Source organism: Phocoena sinus, chromosome 3 (assembly GCF_008692025.1).
Source record: "Phocoena sinus isolate mPhoSin1 chromosome 3, mPhoSin1.pri, whole genome shotgun sequence".
NCBI lineage: Eukaryota > Metazoa > Chordata > Mammalia > Artiodactyla > Phocoenidae > Phocoena > Phocoena sinus.
The window spans coordinates 31,988,373-32,008,111 of NC_045765.1; the positions used below are offsets into that span (position 1 = coordinate 31,988,373).

Here is a 19,739-nt window from a genome sequence, read left to right on the forward strand (position 1 = left end):
GGGGAAGTACTTAGGTCATGAGAGCGGAATCATCATAAACGAGATTAGTGTTTTTATAGAAAAGACCTCACAGAGATCCCTAGACCTTCCACCATGTAAAGACACTGCATAATGGTGCTGGCTATGGACAAGGAAGGGGGCCTTCACCAGAGTGTGACCATGCTGGTGCCTCGACCTTGGACTTCCCAGCTTCCAGAACTTGTGAGAAACAGATATCTGTTGTATATAAGCCACCCAGCCCATGGTATTTTGTTATACAACCTGATCAGTCTAAGACACCACAAGATGTGCAAACATTTGCTTGTGAGTACAAAGAAAATATTAGAGAATATAATCCAAAAATCTTTTAAAGGTTTTAGTAATATCAAATATGTGGAATGACTCTGGTCTTTCATCAGGTCTGCAGGGCAGACCATAGGGTTTGATGTACTATGATGCTATCCTGAGGGAAGTGTAAAGTTCTACAGGAGACTGGTGGAAACACCCTCACTCTTTTGTTCATTTTCCTCATATTGAAACACAGATGTTTATGTGAGCCATGCTAAATTAATTTATGAACTATGTTCTAAAGTTCTGAACAAAGTAACTTCCCTAAACTGATGGTACAGTTTTAAAAGATTACTGCACATAAACCACAAATTTAAGACAATACTAATAATCTAAGCCCAAGTAGGCAACAAAAACATGGGTAAGCCAACACTCGGTCTACTGTTCATTAACAACACACTTTTCCTTAACCACAATACTATGTTTAAAAAAAATCATCAGGTCTAATAAGAAATTGGTGAAAATTTTGGAATTTTCTAGGGGTCATTGGAAATATAGATGAAATTTGCTTCATCAGTGGTTATGTTGTCTTGAGATATGAGTATTAATGTTAAAATAAAGCCATCACAATTAGCAAGATTTTTTTTTTTTTTGCGGTACGTGGGCCTCTCACTGTTGTGGCCTCTCCCGTTGCAGAGCACAGGCTCCGGACGCGCAGGCTCAGCGGCCATGGCTCACGGGCCCAGCCGCTCCGCGGCATGTGGGATCCTCCCAGACCGGGGCACGAACCCGTGTCCCCTGCATCGGCAGGCGGACTCGCAACCACTGCGCCACCAGGGAAGCCCAGCAAGATACTTTTAAAGTAAGCATTCAGAGTCTCCTCTGAAGTCTTTTCCTTATGAAAGACAAAAATTTTCCCTTTGAGGAAACATTCGTTTTTCTGACACAGTAAAAATGACTGAGATATTTTGTGGCAAATGATTTGGCAACAAATTAAAATGCATTATTTTGTTTGCAAATAGTGTTGTCACATGCATTGAAAATATTGCTGAAACTATGAAGAAATACGTATTAGGACAAACTAAATCATTTTTGTTATACAGCTGAATAAATAAAATACATTTTTCCAGCCTTTTTTTGGTTTACATATACATTTGCTAGATAGCATTTCACATATAAAAATAACAACTAAAGCAGCTAGAAAAGAAACAATGTATCCAAAAAGCATGTCCTCAACAGTAGTAAGTGAAGGGGAAAAAAGCTTTAAGTGGGGAAGAAAAATTTTAACTGCAAGGACAACCACTAATGGAGCAGTTTATCGGACTGGAATTGAGAGCAAGATAGACAGAAAAAGAGATCTACTGTGGAGTAAAGCTGAAAAGCTATCACTACACTTGGAAATCCATTCAATGAGTCTTAGCAGGGAAGCTATTGAAGCAAATAAGTTGAAATTAGAATAATAACAGGTGCTACAGACAGTTCAAGGAGGATAACAATAACAATAACAAAGACAAACTTTGAATGACAGAGAAGCTATGAGAATCTTTTGTATTAAGTGAGGTTCATTGGCCAGCTCACTGTAAAAATAAATAAATGAATAAATAAGTAAATCAAATGCAGAGTGAAAAAAAGTATTCACCTTTTTTTTTAAAAACAGCTATTAAAAGAGACAAGGGCTTCCCTGGTGGTGCAGTGGTTGAGAATCTGCCTGCCAGTGCAGGGGACACGGGTTTGAGCGCTGGTCTGGGAAGATCCCACATGCCGCAGAGTAACTGGACCAGTGAGCCACAAATACTGAGTCTGCACGTATGGAGCCTGTGCTCCGCAAAAAGAGAGGCCCATGCACCGCGATGAAGAGTGGCCCCCGCTCGCCGCAACTAGAGAAAGCCCTCGCACAGAAACGAAGACCCAACACAGCCAAAAATAAATACATAAATAAATAAATATATATTTTTTTTTAAAAAGAGAGAAAATCATTTAATATTTTTTATGATGGCTGGCTGTCAAAACTATGCAGCTTATAAAATAATTCTGAAAAATGACCACTTAATCTTTCCCTTTGAGTCACTTTCTGCTTTAACAGGGAGTGAGAAAATCACCATTATTAAAAAAACGTATACAGGGAAAAAGTATTTAGAAAACGAATGCTTGGAAGTGTTTTGATCATTTTGTGATTTTGTTACCAAATCAACTTTCATATGTGCACACTAAAAATGGAAACAGAATTTTCTAATCTATGCTCAAGAAAAAGTTTCAGCATATCTTGAACCCATGTGTTAAAATACACTGAATTATAAGCCTTTCCAATTTGTTTGAGAAAAACTGAGCTATATAACCAAACATAGAAATGTTACAGATAAAAATTCAATAAAAATCGTTCCATAATTCGTAGATGTGATTAAAAAGTATGCATCATGATTGAGTAATATAGTAAACACAACAAATCATGTACTTCTCCTTATACCTGTGTACTATTGAGAGTTACTATCTTTCAGTCACAAAAGTCATTAATATCACCTATAAAAATAAGCTGAACTTAAAATCCAGATATTTGGTCACTGTAACATGGAGACTATATTCAGATTTTCAAAATATTTTTAAAAAATCAATCATGTTATACTCAGTAAGAAGCTATTAATATTTTTACTGTGATAAAATAGATTTTACACTTAATAAAAATATGTTTAAATATTTTTTTAATATTTTTTGTCTTTTTTCTTATTCTTAAATATAATTTAGTTTATGTTTATTATTTTAGTTCAGTAGCCTATACAATTGACACATTAGGAAATATATCTGACTATTAAATGCAAATTTCCTTATTGTCTTAAAAGCTTTTAGGCTTAGACTCAAAAAAACAGAAAAAAATAGATTTCAGATCAGATATCTATGCAAGATATGCTAAGAAATAAAGAAACCAGACTAGCAGCCATTGGCTCATTACTTAGGTGAAGAATGTATGAGGGGAAGGTAGGAAATCCATCAAGCAGACTGTAGAGAATTCTTTTAAGGAGGGACATATTGGAAGACTAGGGCATCTTCTCTGCCTTCCTCCATGTCCTTCTCTAATCAAACAGAAGGACTTCAAGGAACCACACTCAGAGATTATGAGATTCCTCTAGAGTTTGAGGAATATAGGGGCTCAGGTCAGAAAAATTCTATAAGAGTGAGGCTGGCTAGAGAGACATGTGGTAGCAGAATGAAGATAGCATCCTCTTATAGGAATGAGTCACATTCCCACCATGGTAGACAAGATGTTTTGTCCCTCATGTCTTTGTTAGGGAGTCTTAAAATGGGCTTTACTCAAATGGGTTTCATGTAACTGTGAAGACTACTGGAAAGTAGGCAGTGAGGGGAGGTCTAAGCAGACAGAGGGAGCACTGCCTTTATCAGCAAACTATACTTACAGAACCCTAAAGGTGGTAAGCTCCAGGGAACCTGCAAAAGTACTCCAAAAGACAAAAGATTCCATAATGTAGAAGTATTCTTCATCCAGAGAACCCTGGTAAAACTTACAATTCTCTCATGCAACACTTTGTCTGTCCTAATTTCACTTTGCTCTTCTGCCCATCCCTGGAGGACCAAGAATCAGCATAGTAGAGGAAGATGTGAAGAAGAATAAGTTGGGGGAAGAGGAGAGAAATTAAGGGTGCCCCCAGTCCCTTTTCCCACTCTCACCGTTAGCTCAGCCAGCTCACTGCAGACTTTGAGTATAAGTTGGTCCAACCTGGTATAGAGGAAATTTAAGTTAACACTATGAAACTATGATCTGGACTTTTTTTTCCCACCAACCGATGCTATTGGTTTAAGATGAGATGCCTTTGAGGTAATAAAGCTGTCTGGAGATAGCCTCAGCGACCAGAGGGCAGACAGAAAAAGCAAGAAGAACTACAATCCTGCAGCCTGTGTAACAAAAACCACATTCACAGAAAGATAGACAAGATGAAAAGGCAGAGGGCTATGTACCAGATGAAGGAACAAGATAAAACCCCCAAAAAACAACTAAATGAAATGGACATAGGCAATCTTCCAGAAAAAGAATTCAGAATAACAACAGTGAAGATGATCCAGGACCTCGGAAGAAGAATGGAGGCAAAGATTGAGAAGATGCAAGAAATATTTAACAAAGATCTAGAAGAATTAAAGAACAAACAGAGATAAACAATACAATAACTGAAATGAAAAATACACTAGAAGGAATCAATAGCAGAATAACTGAGGCAAAAGAATGGATAAGTGACCTGGAAGACAGAATGGTGGAATTCACTGCTGTGGAACAGAATAAAGAAAAAAGAATGAAAAGAAATGAAGACAGCCTAAGAGACCTCTGGGACAACATTAAACACAACAACATTCACATTATAGGGGTCCCAGAAGGAGAAGAGAGAGAGAAACGACCCGAGAAAATATTTTAAGAGATTATAGTCAAAAACTTCCTTAACATGGGAAAGGAAATAGCCACCCAAGTCCAGGAATTGCCGAGACTCATAAGGATAAACCCAAGGAGAAACATGCTGAGACACATACTAATCAAATTGGCAAGAATTAAAGACAAAGAAAAATTATTGAAAGCAGCAAGGGAAAAATGACAAATAACATACAAGGGAGCTCCCATAAGGTTAACATCTGATTTCTCAGCAGAAACTCTACAAGCCAGAAGGGAGTGGCATGATATACTTAAAGTGATGAAAGGGAAGAAACTACAACCAAGATTACTCTACCCAGCAAGGACCTCATTCAGATTTAATGGAGAAATCAAAAGCTTTACAGATGAGCAAAAGCTAAGAGAATTCAGCACCACCAAACCAGCTCTACAACAAATGCTAAAGGAAATTCTCTAAGTGGGAAACACAAGAGAAGAAAAGGACCAAGAGAAACAAACCCAAAACAATTAAGAAAATGGTCATAGGAACATACATATCAATAATTACCTTAAACTTGAATGGAATAAATGCTCCAACCAAAAGACACAGGCTTGCTGAATGGATACAAAAACAAGACCCATATATATGCTGTCTACAAGAGACCCACTTCAGACCTTGAGACACATACAGACTGAAAGTGAGGGGATGGAAACAGATATTCCATGCAACTGGAAATCAAAAGAAAGCTGGAGTAGCAATACTCATATCAGATAAAATAGACTTTAAAATAAAGAATGTTACAAGAGACAAGGAAGGACACTACATAATGATCAAGGGATCAATCCAAGAAGAAGATATAACGATTATAAATATACATGAACCCAACATAGGAGCACCTTAGTACATAAGGCAACTGCTAACAGTTCTAAAACAGTAACACAATAATAGGGGGGACTTTAACACCTCACTTACACCAATGGACAGATCATCCAAACAGAAAATTAATAAGGAAACACAAGCTTTAAATGACACAATAGACCAGATAGATTTAATTGATATTTATAGGACATTCCATCCAAAAACAGCAGATTACACTTTCTTCCTAAGTGCGCATGGAACGTTCTCCAGGATATATCACGTCTTGGGTCACAAATCAAGCCTCAGTAAATTTAAGAGAATTGGAATCATATCAAGCACCTTTTCTGACCACAATGCTATGAGATTAGAAATCAATTACAGGGAAAAAAACGTAAAAAACACAGACACATGGAGGCTAAACAATACATTACTAAATAACCAAGAGATCACTGAAGAAATCAAAGAGGAAATCAAAAAATACCTAGAGACAAATGACAATGAAAACACGATGATCCAAAACCTATGGGGTGCAGCAAAAGCAGTTCTAAGAGGGAAGTTTATAGCTACACAAGCCTACCTCAAGAAACAAGAAAAATCTCAAATAAACAATCTAACTTTACACCTAAAGGAACTAGAGAAAGAAGAACAAAGAAAGCCCAAAGTTAGCAGAAGGAAGGAAATCATAAAGATCAGAGCAGAAATAAATGAAATAGAAACAAAGAAAACAATAGCAAAGATCAATAAAACTAAAAGCTGCTTCTTTGAGAAGATAAACAAAATTGATAAACCATTAGCCAGACTCATCAAGAAAAAGAGGGAGAGGACTCAAATCAATAAAATTAGAAGTGAAAAAGGAGAAGTTACAACAGACACTGCAGAAATACAAAGCATCCTAAGACACTACTACAAGCAACTCTATGCCAATAAAATGGACAACCTGGAAGAAATGGACAAATTCTTAGAAAGGTATAACCTTCCAAGACTGAACCAGGAAGAAACAGAAAATATGAACAGACCAATCACAAGTAATGAAATTGAAACTGTGATTAAAAATCTTCCAACAAACAAAAGCCCAGAACCAGATGGCTTCACCAGCGGTCTTGATGGCCTAGATGTTTGCCTCCTCTTGGAACTTTCCAGTATTTTTCTTATAGCGCATCTGCTTGTTGCCAAACCAGTTGGGGACTGAGAGGCAGTGATTCCGCACTTCTTGGCAAGCTCCTCCTTAGCCTCGTCACTAGGATATGGGTTACTCAGGTGGGAGTAGAAATACTAATTCAGGATCTCAGTGGCCTGTTTGCTGAAGTTACGATTTTTTCGTCTGGCATCCAGGAACCAGAATGCAGGATCATGGCCACCTTGCAGGGGCTCTGCTTGAGTTGCCTCTGGATGGCGCTGAACTTCGGTGGATGACGCTCACCATGTGCTCCGTCTCCTTGGGTGCTATGAACTGCGTGCGGCTTTGCTCCCTCAGCAGTTTCATGACGTGGGCTGTGAACTTGCTTCGTGCCTTCTCATACTTCTCCAGCTCCGAGTGGTACATGTGGCGTACCTGGGCAAGTTTGCTGCGATAGTCCAAGTGTTCGATGGGGTTGTTAGGGGACACACCTCCCCAGGAGGCTGCAGTGGTGGCAGCTGCTGACCCTGAGCCATCCCCTTTCTCGGGGTCGGCCACACCCTCTGCCAGAAGCATGGTGTCCAAGTGCATCAGCTGTAGGTCCACAGGCTCTTCCTCTTGGGAGCTTCGAATGCTGAGTGCGGTTTTCTCCTCGATTTCACGAGGGACGTTAATGAGAGCAGGTTTCATCTGGTGGCAGTTTAGGGCGTGTTTCTTGGCCTGGGCCTCGCTCGTCCAGGCTCTGGTCAGTGATGGTCCCTACCTGCTACAGAATGTCCCCGCGACCTCCCCACACCCCGCTACCCCCACCAGGGTCTCCACCGCCCAGAGGTTCGCCAGGGCCCCCAGGCTCCCCACCCACCAATCCAAGCCCCCACCCCCGACCCCACCTGGTTACTTCCCTCCCAAACTCGCTGGGTGTGCTGCTCCCTCCGTCCCAATCCCCGCCCATCTCCCCTGCTCCCGGCTCTCCCCGGGGTTCATCCTGGCCCTGAAGGGAGATCTGGGGTACCGCTGGGCACCCCACAGGAGACCCCAGCCCCCGGCTGCGGAGAAAATGGAGTCAGAGAGAGAAAGGACGCCCAAGCGCAGCTGTGTGTGGACTGGGCATTTTTAATGAGGACGTTTGTCGAAACCTTGGAAATTACTGGGAAAGCTTTGAGGACCAACCTGAAATTTCAGGTCAGAGAATATAGTGGGAAAGAAGAATAAAGCTGCTTTCTTTGTACCCTATCAAATCCACCTCATTTCTTATACTTGTTCTATTTTATTTTTAGTATTAATTTCTATATAAAATCCAAGAAGTCTCATTTTATTCATACAAAGTATATATCCTTTAAGATGGGTTTTATCATTCACTCCAAACCCATCACCAATAATAAACCCAAAACAGATGACAGGGAAGATGTTCTCTACCTCAATTTCAGATCTAACCACCACCTAGTCACCTACATAAAACATCTAGGAGACAGGGCTGCCTCTTTTCTCTCCTTCATTCTTTACATCTAGCCAGTCAACAAATGTGGTTAGGTATCTACAATCTGTACCTTTCATCTTATTCCTATTACAATTCAGTATCTCAAAATTTCTCCCATGAATCTCTGCAGTCAACCCTAAAACTTTCTTTTTTTTTTTATTTTTATTTTTATTTTTTATTTTTTTTAAACATCTTTATTGGGGTATAATTGCTTTACAATGGTGTGTTAGTTTCTGCTTTATAACAAAGTGAATCAGCTATACATATACATATGTTCCCATATGTCTTCCCTCTTGCGTCTCCCTCCCTCCCACTCTCCCCATCCCACACTTCCAGGCTGTCACAAAGCACCGAGCTAATATCCCTGTGCCTTGCGGCTGCTTCCCCCCAGCTATCTACCTTACTACGTTTGTTAGTGTGCCTAAAACTTTCTTGATCAATTTCACTCTTTCCAGGGCCTTGCGAATCATCTCTAAATCATAAGTCAAAAATGTCTTTCCTCTTTGTAAAGAATATTGATGACTGGTAGAGGGGCCACACCATTCTTCTGTTTCCACAGGAAATTAGAACATTTTGTGAGTGAAAGGGGCACAGTTACTAATTGTTCTGGAACAATAGGCAGACTAGGATGTCCAAGACAAACTACCATGTTTGGGCACTACATCCATTAACTAGAAAATAAAAGCTAATACATATAATGTGACAAGTAAGTTCCTTGGTTATTTAACTCTTGCCTACCTCTCCAGCAAGGTCTCTCACCACTCCCTTAATTTACATTCTTAAACCAGAATGGTCTACTCTGCTGTCCAGATGAATACTACTTACTCTTTAAGGTTAAGTTCAGATGCCATTCCCTCTAGGGAACTTCTTATTTCTTCAGTCTGGTTTAGCTGCCTCTACCAGGAACTTTCACATTCCCTGTGCATGTGGCTCTAACTTTAGTTTAAAGAGGGTTTATTGTTTTGCTTTTTAATATGCATTTTTTGAAGTTTATAAAATGATATTTAAAATTTTATTAGCTATTATTTAAAATTTTTATTTATTACACAGAAAAGTTGGAAAAATTTCTTAACATCTAAGCTCATTAGTTTATTTCTAAAATGGGTACAATGAGTATATACATCTTAAAGTTGTGAGCTTGTAATATATGTAAATGGATTTGTATACCACTTTGAACTGTTGTTATTTAATAATACCTGTAATTATCTCAATCATTATTGAAAGCATTATTATTACTATAAAATAAAATTTACATAAATTTGCAAGATCAGACCTACTCAGTGTTGCAGGGGACTACATTTTTCGCTCTACCTCAATTTTATTGAGGAACACTGGGAAAAATTCATCAGAAAAACAAAAACTAAAGTTCAAAGGAAATCCTTATTTTCTTTTCAATGACTTTCATGTGGATAATATGTGGTTTGATCAGCATATATTTTACTTAAAAAATTCACCTCTTAAGTTCCATCCGTGAAACAGTGTGGAGATTTTAAAACATGTCCATGAATGCCTCCCATTAAAAGTGAGGTCTTTTTCTCCTCTCCTTGAATCTCTCGATTGCCCTGGGTCTGCTTTGATCAATATGGTACAGTGGCAGTGACCCTATGTAATTTCTGAGGCTAAGTGACAAATGTCCATGCACCTGCTGTTTTGTTTGTGAGAACACCTGTTCTTGTTGCAAGTAAGAAGTTTGACTACCTCAAGATGGCCATAGTGAGAGAAGCCCAGGGCACATGGAGAGGCTCCATGAAGGCTGCCAATAGGCCCAGCTGTGCGCAGCCTTTCAATCTTCCCAGTCCAAGCCTCAGAAATGTGAGTTTAAAAACCTCCCCATAATTCTAGCCTTCAGTCATCTGAATCTCCCCAGCTGAAGTCTCAGACATCATATGGCAAAGACAGACCATTCTCACTGTATCTTGTCCAAACCCCTGACGCACAGAATCCATGAGCATAATTAGTTGTTTTTTATGACACTAAATTTTGGAGTGATTTGCACATGGCAATAGACAACTGGAACAAATAGTTTTCAAATAAACATGATAACTGATTTCAAGGATTTTTCCTCTTACTGGGATATTTTCCATTTATTGTGTGCTTTTCCAGTTTAGTGTTGTAGTGTAGTGAGAACCAATCAGATATACGTTAGTAGAGTCTCTGTAATGCTAAATATAAAACTTAAATTCATAGGATTTGGGGGTTAAACAGATGTCACTATAGCAGCTTAAAATGAAAATTATCGGTTTCAATCATATAACTCATATTTAGTTAATGCATTATAGTTTACAAGACCTCACCATGTTTCCCCCATTTAATCTTTTTATTCCTGTTAAGCTTGAATTATAATGTTCATTTCACAAGTGAAAACACTGAGGATCTCAGAAAATACATAATGGGCCTAGGGTGTATGGTAGAAGCCATACCCTATGTCAGGATTTAAACTCAGGGCTTCTGCTTCCAAATCTCACTTTTCTTTTACTTCTCACTTTTTTTAATTGGTGAAACTATGCAAAATGACTGAAAGTTTCCTGCTTCCTAAGTGATCTCTTTATTTCTAATTTTGCATGTTAAGAAATTACAATTCCACAGATCAGCCAGAAAGATGTTTCTAAAGGTACTTTTTTGTATCCTCCCCTGCTTAAAATCTTCTCTAGTCCTCCTATTACACGCGATATAAAAGGCCCTTCACAATCTTTCTCCCACTTCCCTTTTAATCCCAACATTAACATTACTAGCGTGTAGTTCATCTTTCATTTGATGCTTTTGGTGAAAGAGAAACCCCTCATTCACTTAGAAATTTCATTGATTCATTCATCTGTCCCTTCACTCCACACATATTTGGTGCATGCCTTCTGTTTATGCCAGGCCCTGGGGATACCAAACATTTGTCATGCTTCTTGCCCTCAGAGTCTTTCAGTCTTTAGTACAAGAAAAGCAAACACAAGTTTACTACAACCTGTAAGCCTTCATATTTGTGATGCAAAGAAAGACGAGGCAATTGAAATATTAAAGAGGACACCCAACACAGCCTGGGTTGATGGGGAAGGGGCGATACCGAGAAGGTTTCCTAATAGAGATGATTCAGGCAGAATGGAGCAATACACCACGTTCTAAGACAGGGAGATGGGGAGAAAGAAACTTGTACGTGGTATTAGAGCTCCATGATTGAGTTAGGGGAAAGAAAGTTTCAAGGTAGGAGTCTGATGACCCATGAGACTGAGACAGAAAGAATGCTAGAGAAGTAGATAGAAGCCAAATCAGTGAGGGGTTTCACACTTAGCTACCACTTGTGTGCAACAAACAAATTAACATCATTATGATGAAGTATTGTGTCATACTGAGGGTAAACTTTCACACTGATTACATCTTCTTTCTGGGCCTTAACGTGTTCCTCTGGAAAGTCTGAGAGCTGGACTGCAGTGGTTTTACATTTTTTATCTCAGAGAATTACTTCTGCACATGGGAGTACAACAAATAAAAATAGAGCTGGTATGGCTGAACCTGGCATGAGAAATCCAGACCATCTTCCTCCATCATACCCACTGGAATAGCCCTAAAGAATATCTTCATCTTCCCTGGTTTAGTAATCCGAAAAGTACGCTTTTCAATCTATTGAACTAGATGATCTCTAGTCTCTAATTTACTTTGAATGTTACTGTACTAAGGTTCTGTTTTTCTCAGTCATTTTTCTTTCTACTAAAAATGTCATGGTGTTTCACAATTCCGTATGTAAACTTTATAAGTTCCTAACTGACTGGGAAAACAAAGTCAGTTAAACAGTGGCACCAAACACTGTGATAAGAGAAAACTCAACTATTTCAATTGGCCTTGCTGCATAGAACCACTATAGAATTTAGAAGCTAAAACAACAATAATTAGCTACTTCTCTCAATTCTATTTGTTGACTGGACAGTTCACCTGCATATTTCACCTGAGCTTACTCAGCTCCCAGGATTCAGCTAGGGGTCAGTGAGGCTAGAAGACCCAAGAGACCTCATTCACATGTTAGCCAGTTGCTGTGGGCTGTCACTGGGGGCCTCTTCTCCACCTGCTTCTCCTCCTCCATAAGCTAGTCTAGCTTCTTTGCATGGCGACCTCAGGACCACATTCCAAGGTCTCTTAAAACCTAGCCTCAAAAGTCAAATACCATCATTTACACCAGAGTGGTCAGAGCAAGTTACAAGGCCAGCCCAGATTCAAGACTCTACCTTTCTATGGAAGTCACATCACAAAGAGGTATATATACATACCTGTGACTTCCATAAGAAGGAATATATATACTAATTATATATATATATATAATAATTTTTATATATATAGTAATTTTATCATCTATATTTTATATCTACCGCATAGACATTCTTGTATGTCAACAGTTCCCAGAAAGTGATCGCCCCCACTTTCCTATCTCAAAACAACACTGGTAACCCATACTTCAAAAATTTCAGTAGCTTATTATAATATAGTTGTCCTCTTTGATTTGTATATTGGAACATAGTGCACTACTGCATGTCTTTGCAGAAATACGCTTATTGAAACAACTCAAGGGAATCTTCTGAATTGAGGAAAAACATTTACATTGGAACAAATTACATTTTACTGAAAACCTAATTGTTACACTGAGAGCTGTACACTGTTGTAATTGCATACTCCTAATTACACAGACTGCATTATTTAAAAAGAATGGCATTGTTTATTTGTGATATCCTTTGCTTATTTACACTTGCGTATTTGAGCAAGGAGCAAGGAGTTATTTCTACCACGTGGCTGAGATTCTTATCTGTTCACAAACACAAAATTAATTCGGTTGGGAGAAACGGCTCTCAAACAGGAAGAGAGAAATTTCTCCTGAGGCAAGACATTCTACAATTGTTTCTAAATTTCTGTATAATTAACAAAGCATTTACCATCTGCAATGATTGACCCATCAGAGCTGCTCCTCTGAGATAATTTTGGTGACATTAAAAAAAACTGAATACCCAAAAGCCACATTTGACATAAATGAATTAGCCCATTCTTGTAAACAGAAGTAATACTCAAGATAGAATGTTCTATAAGATGTTGCTTAACATGGATAACCTTAACCATATTAACTCCCCAAGGGCACTTGTCTGAGTCTCAGTGCCTCCGTAATGGTAACCTTGTTCTGTCTTGTGATTTTTTTTTTTTTTTTTTTTTTGTGGTACGCGGGCCTCTCACTGTTGTGGCCTCTCCTGTTGCGGAGCACAGGCTCCGGACGCACAGGCTCAGCGGCCACGGCTCACGGGCCCAGCAGCTCCACAGCATGTGGGATCTTCCCAGACCGGGGCACGAACCCGTGTCCCCTGCATCAGCAGGCGGACTCTCAACCACTGCGCCACCAGGGAAGCCCTGTCTTGTGATTTTGATTTTGTAAATGCCACTTGAACCTCAAAGCCAGTAGCCCAGTCAAACCTCTTACTTGTGTATACAGTTGAGTGAATAATTCTTTCTGAATTATAATCACATTTCCTGATTGATGCATCAGGAAAAAAAAAAAAAGAAGTGGGGCTCAGAAATCCTTTAAAAGCTCAAATGGAAGTTTTATTCTTTTTCCTGTTTTTCATTCTTTGCTAACAATATTCGTAAAGTAAAATGCACTGTATCACAAAGGAAGGTGTTTTTCCTTCTCCTACAACAGAATCAGTGCTGTGTATAGTAGGTACTTTGAGTGATCTGATTGTTTTCTTAATACGATGAAAATTAACACATAATTAATCATTGATGTATTTTTCAGAGAAAAACAAAAACAAAAAACTCCAGAACAGTCCTGAATAGTAATAGCTCTTCTTGCTACTACTACTCCATTTGAAGGCATTTTGTATAATACGGGGCTGTTCTTTTTATCTCAGGAGCAAGGTAAACAAAATTGTTTAACGGCATAATGTGTGAATGCATCAATTTTCAAGAAACTAAAAGTTCAAAGCGGCCAAGACCACTGGCACAGGAATGTTTAAATTTCTGTGACCAGTAGGGAATAGTCACTTACTACATAGTTCACTAAAATTGTTCCTTTACCTTAATACATAAAAGAAAGAAGAGTCTAACATTTCATCCTATTTCAGAGGAGATTCCCCCTACAGACCAGTAATAAAGTATCCCTACAAGTCCAGTCTGCGCTCCTAGCAGAGATACTTCTAAGTGTGTAAGCTCGTGACTGATCTTTTCTATCTGATGTATTTGAAGTTCATTACTGTAGTAACAAGAACTTAAAAACATAAGAGTTAGCCTTACATATGCCCAAAGCGTCTTACAGTGACTTTGTATGTGTATCCCAAGGATTAAAGTAGAGTGTCAATACATCTTACTGTAAATGAAAAGGCTCTTTTTCAGATAGCCTTGCCATAATATATTACTATCCTATATAGAGCTTTCTTAATTTCATTGGCTTAGATTCCATTTTCTGGAACCATGAAGCTGGGAGTCATTTTCCCTTATAGCTGAAAAAAGAAAAGCAAACAACTTTATCAAATCCGTTATAAATGTCAAAGGTTAAAAAACCTTCAAACAAGATTCATATGTTTGCTTTTTGAATACAGAGTTTTCAGGGATTTTTCATCATGTTATATCTTCTTCTGTGGGTAGCATTATTAACCAACAAAAAATGTTCAAAAAAGCAAAATTATAAAATATTCTATCATATCACATTGGTGAACCTAAATGAGCCTTATCCCAGCACCAGTCAAGACTTCAACTGTCTTCAGCAAGCACAAGATTCACTAGAACACTCACCTTAGCAAAGCAGTTTAAAGACATAATATATGTATATATAAATCAATTTTATATCATGCCTCTCTGCATGTTAATTAGCTTGTATTGAATTATACATTTTAAAATTCACTGCAGAGAGGAAGTACCTACCTACTTATTTTTTAAAAAAGAAATTGAACAAGGAATCAGTTCATTTGAATTCTACTTTTACTTTTCCCCATCTTCTTAATAGACAAAGATCTTATGTTATTTTCTCCTTAGTGCATTTCAACTAAGAAGAAAGTGGGTGGAGTCTCTATTCCACATTTCCTTAGGAAATCTCAGACCTTCTCTTGCCCATCTTCCACTTCTCAGCCTCCTAGGGAAGTGCACTCACATCCATTCACTTTTAGGAAGCTCCTAGACACTCCAAAATTCTTACTGTGTTTCTATGCCTTACTCTTTTTATGCCATGTCCAATGCCTATTCTACAGAAACAAATAGCCCACCAACTACATTTGATAAGAAGAAAATGTTATTTAACTAAAGAAAAATTATGCCATAGCCTTAGCAGGCAGCAATGAAATTACGATTTTAAACTGAATAATCTTTCTCTGAACTACTCTTGTAGTTAATTCAGGGAAACTGTCTGTATACAATGTGATGGGCATGATCACTTAGAAATCTTTGGACACAAAAGAAAAAATATCAGGGAATTAGAATGAAAAATGTTTTCTTTTTACTTATTATTTGATTATTATGAAAAACTAACATAAGTTTATTAAATGTAGACATGTAGAAAAGTAGAAAGTAAAATTTAAAAAATTAACTATTGGGCTTCCCTGGTGGTGCAGTGGTTAAGAAGCCGCCTGCCAATGCAGGGGACATGGGTTCGAGCCCTGGTCCAGGAAGATCCCACATGCCACAGAGCAACTAAGCCTATGTGCCACAACTACTGAAGCCCGCACGTCTAGAGCCCATGCTCTGCAACAAGAGAAGCCACCGCAATGAGAAGCCCACACACCACAATGAAGAGTAGCCCCTGCTCGCTGCAACTACAGAAAGCCCACAAGCAGCAAAGAAGACCAAACGCAGCCAAAAATAAATTTATTAAAAAAACAAAAAACAAACTATCACCCAGCTTAGCATTCTGAGAAACCAAATATATTATTTGGCATATTTCATTCCAGTCTTTTTCTATCCATATATGTATCTATATGATTTTTTTTTAAACAAGCATAAATTTGTCATATAGTGGAGAAGAAGTCTTAATTATACTGAGTAGTTTGCATCAGTGGAACTGGCCCAGGGAAAAGGGGTGTGGAAAATTAACATCCAAAGTAGAATTTAAGAACATCCAAAGAATATATATAATCTCCCCTGATCTCCTGGTGACAAGCCACTGAAAGAGAAGGCAAGCTCTGTAATTACTTTTTGTTTGTTTGTTTTACGGTACACGGGCCTCTCACTGTTGTGGCCTCTCCCGTTGCGGAGCACAGGCTCCGGACACGCAGGCTCAGCGGCCATGGCTCACGGGCCCAGCCGCTCCGCGGCATGTGGGATCTTCCCGGACCGGGGCACGAACCCGTGTCCCCTGCATCGGCAGGCGGATTCTCAACCACTGCGCCACCAGGGAAGCCCTCTGTAATTACTTTTAACCCTCATGTGTGTTTATACACATTGCCAAAGACTGGAAGAGAAAAGGGAAAAACAAAGGATTTAGTTGATCCCCACTCTGAGCCATCAGACTGATCCTGGAAAGGTCTGTATGCCATGTCCAGAATGTGCACGTTTGTTTTCACCATGTCGGGTTCTTCCCAGCTCACAGTTCTGCAAGTGAAATAGCAACTCAGAGAGGTGAGAAGTCTCTCAGAATAAAAATGAGGATGGTTAGTCAAGGTTATATGAAAATGGCTTTATAAATCCTTAAGAAATGCCCTAGAAGAGAATCCAGTATGTGATCTGCTTTTTAAAGACATGAAGGAATGGGAAAATGGTGATTATTCTAAAGTATTTTAAAAGAATTTTTCAGCATTTCTATGGAAAAGCTGAAAGAAGGAAAAAGAACAAATAAAAATATGACTGTCGTGACCTAATGATTCATTGCCTATTAGGACAGAACACATTGACTTATAAGGGAACTACCAACTCTGCTCTTAAGGTTATTAATTTAAATTGAGTGCTAACTGTAATAGACATGATTAAAAATATATAGAATTAGACATTGTCCCTGCTCATTAATTCTGCTTCCTAGTGAATCGTTCTCTGCCCATCTTCCATGTTCACAGCTTGCCAGGTGAACAAGGACAGAGTTTAAAATGTTTCATGAGGTTGATCATTATCATTATTTCCAATTAATACTCTGAGTACATAGGGGGTGTATGGTACCATGCTAGGTCCTTTAAGAAGCATGATAAAAAATTAATTAAAGGCCTTGAAGGGACATCAGATACAAAAGGCAAGTAACACCTCAAGTAAAGAAAGACATCATAATAAATAATTTTAAGAATTTTTGTTCATGTGGGGCTATTTGTTCATGTGAAGTAACAAAGAGGGAGGGAAATGGTACACAAAGGGAAAGGAGGGGGAGAAAACAAAACAGAGCAGAAAAGAATGAGTGGGAAATCACTATTCACTAAAAAAGAAAAAAAAAAATAGAAGGAAATATCACTTAAGAATGTTTATATTGTGGGTTATAGAAATTTAATTAAAATTGGCTTAAAGAAAAACAAAGAGGAATTTATTGGCTCAGATAAATGTCAAATGGCAGCCTCATGTACAGCTTGAGCCAGAACTTCAAGCAATGTCACTGGGGTGGAATTTTACTTTCTTTCATTGTTTAACTTTGTTTCCTCTGTCTTCATTCCATAGCAACAGAGTTGCCCTTCCATCTCCAGCCTATTATCACCTCAGGCTCCATAGCATGAATAAAGCATTATGCTAAGGAAAGGAAGCCAGATGCCACAGGCTGTTTCTTCTCTCCTATCTGTACAACTGTTGCATTTGCTCTTCTTGGATCACGTGCTATCCCTGAATCAATGGCTTCTGTAACGTAATTGTCTGAACGGCCAGCCCTAAGCAGAATACCACTCCTGGAGACACAGGTAGGATTCATAACTCTCAATTTGTATGGAGTAAGAGTTGGGAAGGAGCTTTGATAAAAATAAGTGGGAATGAATGGTAGCAACAAAAAACAAAATAAAACAAACAAAAAGAGTAGATGTCCACTATAAGAAGTATAAGAGCAAAAGAAAGAAAGGACAAGGTCACGATGAGCCCCTTGCATTAAACTTTATCTTGTATTTTGTAACTAAAATAAAATTGTAACATCAAAACCACTAACTTTGCTGTTGGCAGACCACCAAACCCTCTGCAGAATGACTAGTGAATTACAGTCACTTAACTCAATAGATTAGAATTGTCAAATTCTTTTTAAAAAGTCATTTTCATTGTGCTAAGGCTCTTAAACATTAGCCTGGCTCCACAGGGTATGGAATACACTTTTTGTATTTGTGTTGGAGTATTATATGCAGTCAGTGCTCACTGAGACATCTGGACACAGAGTAAGAGGTTTACTCACTGGGACCAGAGTGGAACAGAAAAAGGAGCACAACAAAATTCTCAAGAAGCATTAGGAATCCAGTATCCTCAGGATATAAGCAAAGAAGTCTGCTCACTAACGTCTAAATAGGGAAAGAAGCTAACTTTTATTAAAGGTCTAGCATATGCTGCACATTTTTACTACCTCATATCATCTAATCCTCACAGAGATTTTATGAGGTAAGAAATTAAATTCCACTTTTACAACTTGGAAAATAAAAAGAGAGGGACTCACAGTTATTAAAAACTTTCCAAATGTACTACTACTGGTAAATCCCAGGACTGGGCTTTGAACCCATGTCCATATCATCATAAGACTCAGTTTACAGAACTTCAAATTCTCTCCCTCTGTGGAGTAATTTCATCAGGTGCATGAAGCTGAGAGTTTCTCCCACCTCCTACTGCCTGTTCCTGCACCCACCCTCTACACCAGGTAGGGAGATGGGAGGTAGGAAATGAGATGGTTTTAGTGGCAAAGGAGTTCTGGGTGGCAAGTGGAGAATATAGAGTTTTAAAGAGAATTTTAGGAAGTTTTATCTCATGGCTACATCTCCCGTTGATACTTCAGTAAAATATTCATTACTTCTTAATGCATTTTGGAATTGAATCTGGTCCATAGTTTTTTCAAGTCCTGCTTGCAATGAAGGTGAGAAAGGGGGCTACTTGTGGAAAGATAATCATAACTGGGTTAGGTTTAAAAGAGGAAGTGTTTCTTCAAAAAGCTATTGGAACTGTTTTTCAGAGTAATTATTTTGAAGGTGTAATGATGAATATTTATAATAATGTCATCACTGCTTCACAAAGATATATCGGGGATAAATAAAAAAGAGAACACTTTGTATAAGAAATAACATTAAAAAAAAAGAAACAACATTTAAAATTTTAAATAATAAAAAGCTCATACATTGGCCATCTCAAAAAAGAAATTATTGGCTATATATCCAGGTAGCTTTCTCATATTGAAATACTGTGTTCAGATTGGTAGCAGGAATATGACCAATTGTGTTCCCACTCTTTGTAAGAAGGATTTTTGTCTATAATTTACATTTGCCTACAGGGATATTTCCACTTTGTTTGCTTAATCATCTATATATATATAGTGCTCTGAAGATAACCCAAAGACAATAATGAGAAACTAAAGATATTTACCAGTAGCAATCTTAGCGCTACAGTATTTAGCACCTACTAGGTGGCAACTATTATTTACCATTTCAAGGAGAATTTTCTCAGTTAACAGTCAAAAGTTAGCCAAGAAACTTTTCAAAAGTCAGAGCATCATTCAGAGGTAAAATTAGAAACGGAATATAGATTTCTTGAGAATTGTACCACTCTTACTTGTTTTTCTGATGGC

At 38.2% G+C, this 19,739-nt stretch overlaps 1 pseudogene; it reads right to left on the bottom strand.

Moving 5' to 3' along the window:
• Positions 1-8,553, bottom strand: part of LOC116751005 — an 84,110-nt pseudogene extending 75,557 nt beyond the window's left edge.
• Positions 8,554-19,739: the final 11,186 nt, after the last annotated feature.